Below are 8,340 nucleotides of genomic sequence, written 5' to 3'. Positions count from 1 at the left end.
AACATTATTATGTCATTGTTCAGTTAGACTATTGTGTTATTGTGTAATATAAGATCATATGTGTGAGTGTATAAACATTATTGTGTCATTATGCAGTTAGACTATTGTGTTATTGTGTGATATAAGATCATTTGTGTGAGTGTATAAACATTATTGTGTCATTATGCAGTTAGACTATTGTGTTATTGTGTCATATAAGATCATTTGTGTGAGTGTATAAGCATTATTGTGCCATTGTGCGGTTAGACTATTGTGTGAATATGACACAATGGAAACAGAGTCTGGTGAATATAACACAATGGAAGCATAGTCTGGTAAATATAATACAATGGAAACAGAGTCTGGTAAATATAACACAATGGAGACAGAGTCTGAAACAACATTATTGTGTCATTATGCAGTTAGACTATTGTGTTATTGTGCATAAGATGAGTCATGTGAATATGACACAATGGAAACAGAGTCTGGTAAATATAACACAATGGATAAAGAATCTGGTAAATATAACACAATGAAAACACAGTCAGGTAAATATAACACAATAAAAACAGAGTCTGGTAAATATAACACAATGGAGACATGGTGTGGTAAATATAACACAATGGAGACAGAGTCTGAAACAACATTATTGTGTCATTGTGCAGTTAGACTATTGCGTTATTGTGTATAAGATGAGTCATGTGAATATGACACAATGGAAACAGAGTCTGGTAAATATAACACAATGAAAACAGAGTCTGGTAAATATAACACAATGGAAACATAGTCTGGTAAATATAACACAATGGAAACAGCGTCTAGTAAATATAACACAATGGAAACAGAGTCTGGTAAATATAACACAATGGAAACAACATATTACACAATGAACAACAAAAAAACACAATTAAAAAAACCCATTATTTTTTTTTATTTTTATATAACAATATGATACTCATATTAAAGATAAAAAAACGCTTATTATTATGGTGAATTTTTTTTTTAATAATGTCGTATGAAAAAGTTATGAACATTTTAAAATGATGATGGAATTGACATGTGCCTTGCATGTGGAGAGAGAAAGTCAACAAAGGTGGTTTATTACATTCATGCCCTTTCCATCAATTTTTATTTATTAAATTAATCTCAGTCATTCAAATTTAAGATCAATGGACTATATTCCTTCTCACCCTTCTCATTTTTGTTGTCAGTTGTATTATAACTTTACCCTAAGTTTATACATTATTTAAGTTTATATATTATTTGATTTGTCGTTTTTTGTCAAAAGAGCATGCGTATCAACTATCTAAATAGAAATGGAAAATAAGTAAGATAGTATTTTTATTTATTAAAATCTGCAAGTCTTAACAAATCCAAACACATAAACAAGAACCACTAAGCGTTCACTCTCCTGTCCACACCCCCTCTTATTTCATAGCATTGATTTTTACAAGTATAAAGTTCACATGGATCAAGAATCCAACTTTAGTTGCACGCTTCGCCAATAATCAGATTGCTCCCTAAATTAGTTAGACATATACATAGCAGTTCAAATAAGTAATATGTTAGCACAAGCATGTTATTCATATGCTTGAAGGTTAGAAGTAATAAACATGAACAACAGTAAGTAACATGTAGCTTACCGACAATTGCGACTATGATTAAGACTGCAAAACAAAACTTTATGGAAGACATGCTTAAGATATATGGTATATTTAAATCAAGGATTATGTTGTGAAGTGTTACTTTTATACTTCAAGAAGTAGATATATGATATTAATGACATTAGATAACAATAAATACATTACATGATGTAAGGCCTCGGTCAATAAATACATGACGGTCAATAAATACATGACAGAAAACCAGTCTTTAAACCATGTTCATTTTGTCCCTAATACATTTCATTTGATTCGCAATTCTATGATTGTGTAGTCCCTAATAAGATGGTTTTAAGACTTAATATTAGTTTATGATAATACGTTATTTTAGTCTTTGATATACAATCTCATATACCATGTCACTTTAGTCCTAGGTATGTTTTTTCAACCCCAAATATGTACCGTCTTCAACCAACAATATCATTGGACTCCAATTAAAAATAAACTATAAAAACAATAACTAATAAAACATATGAAGAATAATACTAAATACTCTACTGAATATTTTGAACTTTGAAACAATATTTGATAAATCATAACAATATGAAGAGAATAAATAATGGGTCATCATCGTCAGTGTCGCTCATCCAAGCCATTTACTCCATTTTCCGAAAGTGCATATACATATGCGCACAGAATCCAAATTGAATTGAAACTTGAAATCCTCTCAAAGAAATCTTATTAATTATTTGTATAGAACATGCATATCATGAGACAAAGTTTAATAACAACTTGTTGGCATCAGTTTAGATGCCAATGGTATACATAACACGTCTTTCTTTCTTTCTTTCTTAATAGTGACATGCCAAATATTAGTCGTTTGATTTTCAATGTAAAACAGTCCACCATATTGCTCACCAGGCAGCTTAATACCATCAGCTTTTGTTATCATAAGTATTGGATCCTACAATGTTAATAAACATAATTAAGAAGAAAATTATGAGCAATTAACTATAAGCGTTTTAAAGAAAGTCTATATTAGAAATTAAAATGTATGTATATACATGGATATAATTATCTCATCACAATGCAACAATACCGTATAAAGCGTACAACTTTACCATTCAATAAACTTAACGAAGGTTAGCAGCTAGCTCAAAGAAAGTAATCATAGAATACGAAACCTAATATTTAGACTCAAATCATCATCATTGAAGCATATTTGTTGCACACAAAGATAAAGCTCATCAACCACAACTTAAAGAATACAACAAAGTTAATTGATTTACAAGCAAATTTAGAACAATGTTTCTACAGAAGAAGCTAGGCAAACTAACCACTGGGTTGTAGCACAATGTACACAAACCAAATCAAATTCCTCATAAAAATCCTAGAAGATTAAAACCCAATTCACTAATATAATTTTACATGTAAACTAACAATTTGGACAAAAAAAAAATCAAGCAATCACCAAATATTTCAATACAAATCATAAACATGACTTAACTATCTATTTAAACCCTAAAGGAAGATCTCCTTTTAAGCATGGCAAATAGGCCACGCCAGGCCACAGATCATTCTAAAACTTGCCCAACTTAATTCGGGTTCAAATGGTTTGTGACCTAAAAACATATGATCGGCCAAAACCACCGATTCTTTTTTTTTTTTTTTTTGAAAAGCCACCATTCATAATAGTTAATCTGCATCTCAAAATGTCGTTGAGGCATTTCGTCAAGCAATTGGTGTGCATTCTCAAACCTTTCAGTTTTATATAACAAAACATTAGCCATGAAACATAAGCTAGATATAAACTCACAATTGTCAAATCTCAAAAGTATAGTCTCCCAACTTAAAAGTAAAACATATATATACATATTTATCTTAGCCATTGCATTATTTATAGTCGTGGGATAGTTCTTGAATATTTTGGATGGATACTGACTAGGCTTAATTATTTTAAAACTTAACACGATTCGATTAATACCTAATGCAACACCATACTATGAGACTTTGTGGATCAAATGTTGTACATAATGCATTGAAGTTTGTTTCTCATTCCACTTTCTCTTCCTTGTAGATTGGTCAGCTTAAGATGTTGTAATATACATAGAAGATAGGAAGTTAATCAAACATGCTAATAGGTCAAAATGTGTTTATAAACAGGGAAAATGACCAATGTGTTATCACTTGTTTAAATGTATCATACTTCATGAAAGTTTAACGTCCCATTCTTTACCTTCATCACGGTTTTAGTATGTAAAATATAAAGGAATGATAACCGCTAGTGGAGCATATAAAATATGCTTTAGTAACCTCTTCCTTTCTTATATTCGTATCTTACCTCATCTTTTAAAATCAAAAAATTCCAATATAAGGAATATTTTGCCTTTAGGCTACCAAAAGAGTAGTGGCTTGGGTCAACTAAAGATAAAAGAACCCCAATGAAACTTAGTTATCAGTCTTTCTTTTGTGTTATCAATAACAAGTCAATTATACACAAAATCCAATTTATATTCGTGTGTATTATTAAACAGAGTTTCACTTAGTAGGTTATATAGACAACAAAATATAAGTTAATAATATTGTTTTAGACTTTTTTTTATCTAGTATATTATCCAAAATGATTGATGGCTTAATGACAAAGACAAAGTGTTTTAAATAGCCAAAAATCCTGAAAATTTTCCTTGAAAAAAAAAACAAAAATAGATTCAAATTACAAATTTCGGTCAAAGAGTAAATACCTTAGGTGCAAAAATGAGTTAGTTCTACTTCATTGTTTTCTCAAGTTCCGTATAGAACAAAGTTTTTTTGAATGACGGTATCATATACAACGAAGTATTTTAGTGTGTTAAAAGTTAAAACGCACAAAACATGACGTTTTTAATATCCATATGCGCTTCTACTTTTACTTATTAGACACGCTAGAACTAAAAACATAGCCCAAGCTTTATTGTATATCTTTAAACCACAACCTTTTAAAATTATGGTTTAATCAAATTGTGAGGTGTCCATCAATTATCAATAATTAACAAGAAGATATTGTGACATGGGATGAATAACATGAAAACAAAACAAACATATATTTATATATAGGTTGCTTTTGTGAAGCAATGATTCCTACTTTCACATGGAGTGGAATGGATGGATTTTTGAGATAGGTGTTGGCTTGCATCTAGGAATAAAAAGGACAACTCTATTGGTGTATATAATATTAGCTCTAATTATAATAAGATTATTGAAATGATAATTGATCTTTATTATATCTAAGAGACAAGAGAGTGAAGAGATATATATATGAATTGTTAGTTCTACTGGGATAGAAACATCGTTACAAATACATGCTATTTATAATATCAAATCTACTATTCAAAAAGTAAATCAACCGACAATCTAAACTATTGTATTTCACTTGGAGTGTTCGTGTGACTAAAGATGTTTGACAATTGTGTCATCCATCAATAATATTATAGCATTCATCAATAATTCATAACACTCCCCCTTGAATGACACCATTTCAAAACTTCGGGGTCTTGAAGTACTGCCTCATTAAAAACCTTGCTAAAGAAAAACCCAATGGGAAAAAAACTTTAGCTAAGGGAAAAAGAGTGCAGCATATAGCTCCCCCTCAAGTTGCAGGTCGTTACATTGTTCGTACATGGTGCATGCCAATATCATGGACATGTTTTCTGAATGTTGTTGTGGGAAGTGCTTTTGTGAAAAGATTAGCTGAGTTGTTGCTGGATTGGACATATCTCATCTCAACCTGATTGTCTTTAATAAGGTCCGAGTATACTCAAAGTATCTTGGTGGTATATGCTTTGTTATGTCACTTTTGATATACCATTCCTTCATTTGCGAGACACAAGCTGCATTATCTTCATAGATAGGAGTTGGAATTCGATCTTTCTCTAGTCCACAAGAAATCAATATGTGTCGTGACATAGATCTTAACCATACACATTCTCTTGAAGCTTCATGCAATGCAATGACTTCAGCATGATTTGAAGATGTTGCGATGAGTGTTTGTTTCTGAGACGCCATGAAATCGCAGTTCCTCCATTCTTAAATACGTACCCAGTTTGAGATTTTGCTTTATGGGGATCGGATAAATAACATGCATCTGCATAACCAACTAACCCTTCTTTTGAATCGTTAGGATAAAATAAACCTAAATCAGCAGTTCCTTTTAAATACCGAAAAATATGTTTAATGCCATTCCAATGTCTTTTAGTAGGGGATGAACTGAATCTTGCCAATAAATTAACTGCAAAAGAAATGTCAAGTCTTGTACAGTTAGTAAGATACATAAGTGCTCCAATTGCGCTGAGGTATGGTACTTCGGGACCAAGAATCTCTTCATTATCTTCGCAAGGACGAAATGGATCATTGTCAACATTGAGTGATCTAACAATCATTGGTGTGCTTAAAGGATTTGCTTTGTCCATATTGAAACGCTTTAAGAGTTTCTCAGTATAAGTTGACTGATGCACAAGTATCCCATTATGCATATGCTCAATTTGTAAACCAAGATAATATTTGGTTTTTCCAAGGTCTTTCATTTCAAATTCTTTCTTTAAAAGAGCAATTGCTTCATTAATTTATTTTTGTGTCCCAATTAAATTTAGATCATCAATATACACAGCTATGATCACATATCCTGATGTTGTCTTCTTGATGAAGACGCATGGACAAATAAGATTATTTGTATATCCTTTGCTTACCAAATAATCACTCAAACGATTGTACCACATCCTTCCAGATTGTTTCATTCCATACAAGGATCTTTGTAACTTTATGGAATACATTTCCTTAGGCTTTGAGCTTATTACTTCGGGAGTTTAAATCCTTCGGGAATTTTCATATAGATGTCACTGTCTAGTGATCCATACAAGTAAGCTGTGACAACATCCATAAGACGCATCTCTAAATTTTTGGAGACTGCTAAGCTGATTAAATATCTAAACGTAATAGCATCCATAACAGGAGAATATGTTTCTTCATAGTCAATTCCTGGCCTCTGAGAAAAACCTTGAGCTACAAGTCTTGCTTTATATCTTGTAACTTCATTTTTCTCATTCGTTTTCTCACAAAAACCCATTTATATCCTACAGGTTTCATTGACTTTGGTGTAATGGACAATAGGTCCAAAAACCTTTCGATTGTTTAGTGAGTTTAATTCAGCTTGCATAGCATCTTTCCATTTGTTCCAATCTTGTCGATTTTTACAATCATCTACAGATTTTGGTTCAGGGTCATCATTTTCTTCCATGATATCACTTGCCACATAATAAGAAAATATATCATCAATATTTTCCATTTCATGTCTATCCCACATTATATGTGATTGTCCATAGTTTATTGACAGTTCCTTATTAGAATCATTTATTTCTTCCTGAGAGAATGTTAATTATTTATTCTTTCTTGATGGAAGGTTCTGTCGATCATTCCATCCTTAGGGTCAGTATCCTTTTCAGAGTCCTTTCTTTTTCGAGGATTTTTATCCTTTGAACTGATTGGCCTTCCACGTTTTAAACGTATTTGGGATTCATGAGGTGCATTATTATTATTTTTCTTGCTTGGAATCTCAACTCGAGCTGGAGCATTAGCAGCTGGTATATGAGATTTAGTGACCCTGTTTATATCAGTAAATGCATCAGGTAACTGATTTGTAATTTCTTGTAGATGTATTATTTTTTGAACCTCTGTCTCACTTTGTTTTGATCTTGGGTCTAGGTGTAACAATGATGGTACACACCATGATATATCTCTTTCTTGTCTTTTCATTTCTCCCCCTAATGCCGGGAACATTGTCTCGTTAAAATGGCAATCATCAAAACGTGCTTGTAAATACATCACCTGTTAAAGGTTCGAGGTATCTTATGATGGAAGACGTTTCATATCCAACATACATTCTCAACCTTCTTTGGGGTGGTGCAATAGGAACATACACAGCACACCCAAAAATTCTAAGGTGAGATATATTTGGCTCATTTCCAGAAACAAGTTGTGTGGGAGAGTATTTATGATTTGCACTTGGTCTCACACGAATTAATGATCCATCATGCATAATTGCATGACCCCAAATAGAAACAGGGAGTTTTGACCTCATTATTAATGTCTAGCTATTAACTGTAGGCGTTTGATTAACGACTAGGCTAAGCCATTTTGTGTGTGTACATGAGCAACAGGGTGTTCTACAACAATCCCCACAGACATGCAATAATCATCAAAGCATGTGATGTAAATTCTCCCGCATTATCAAGCCTTACTCTTTTAATGGTATAATCCGGAAAATGTGCACGTAATTTGATAATTTGAGCAAGAAATTTTGCAAAAGCAACATTACGAGTCGATAATAAAGAGATATTAGACAATCTGTTGGATGCGTCTATTAAGACCATGAAGTATCTAAATGGTCCACATGGTGGATGAATTGGTCCACATGGTGGATGAATTGGTCCACATATGTCCCCTTGAATTCTTTCAAGAAACATTGGTGTTTTTTTATCGACTTTTAATAGCGAAGGCCTTGTAATTAATTTGCCAGGAGAACAAGATGTACATTGAGACATTTTATCTATTTTGTGGATCTTTTGATTTTTCAGTGGATACCCATGTGTATTTTCAATGATCCTTTTCATCATTGTGGATCCTGGATGGCCAAATCTATCATGCCATAAGTTTATGATACCAAAATCACAACAATTTTCTTTGACTGCCATATGTGCTTGAGGCACATTTATATATGTATAATGTAAAC

The 8,340-nt window shown here is 32.1% G+C and overlaps 1 long non-coding RNA gene across 1 annotated transcript; it reads left to right on the top strand.

The window, feature by feature from the left end:
• The first annotated feature begins 336 nt into the window (after positions 1–336).
• Positions 337–979, top strand: LOC143592547 (uncharacterized). The gene is made up of 2 exons (XR_013145943.1): positions 337–795; positions 827–979. It is a non-coding gene; the product is annotated as an uncharacterized LOC143592547 (long non-coding RNA).
• Positions 980–8,340: the final 7,361 nt, after the last annotated feature.

This window comes from Bidens hawaiensis, unplaced genomic scaffold, assembly GCF_021521415.1.
Source record: "Bidens hawaiensis isolate Kalapana, Puna unplaced genomic scaffold, B.hawaiensis_p1.1 tig00041050_1, whole genome shotgun sequence".
Lineage (NCBI taxonomy): Eukaryota > Viridiplantae > Streptophyta > Magnoliopsida > Asterales > Asteraceae > Bidens > Bidens hawaiensis.
Note: the sequence above shows the minus strand (reverse complement) of the source record. Positions and strands in the feature narration are given on the sequence as shown.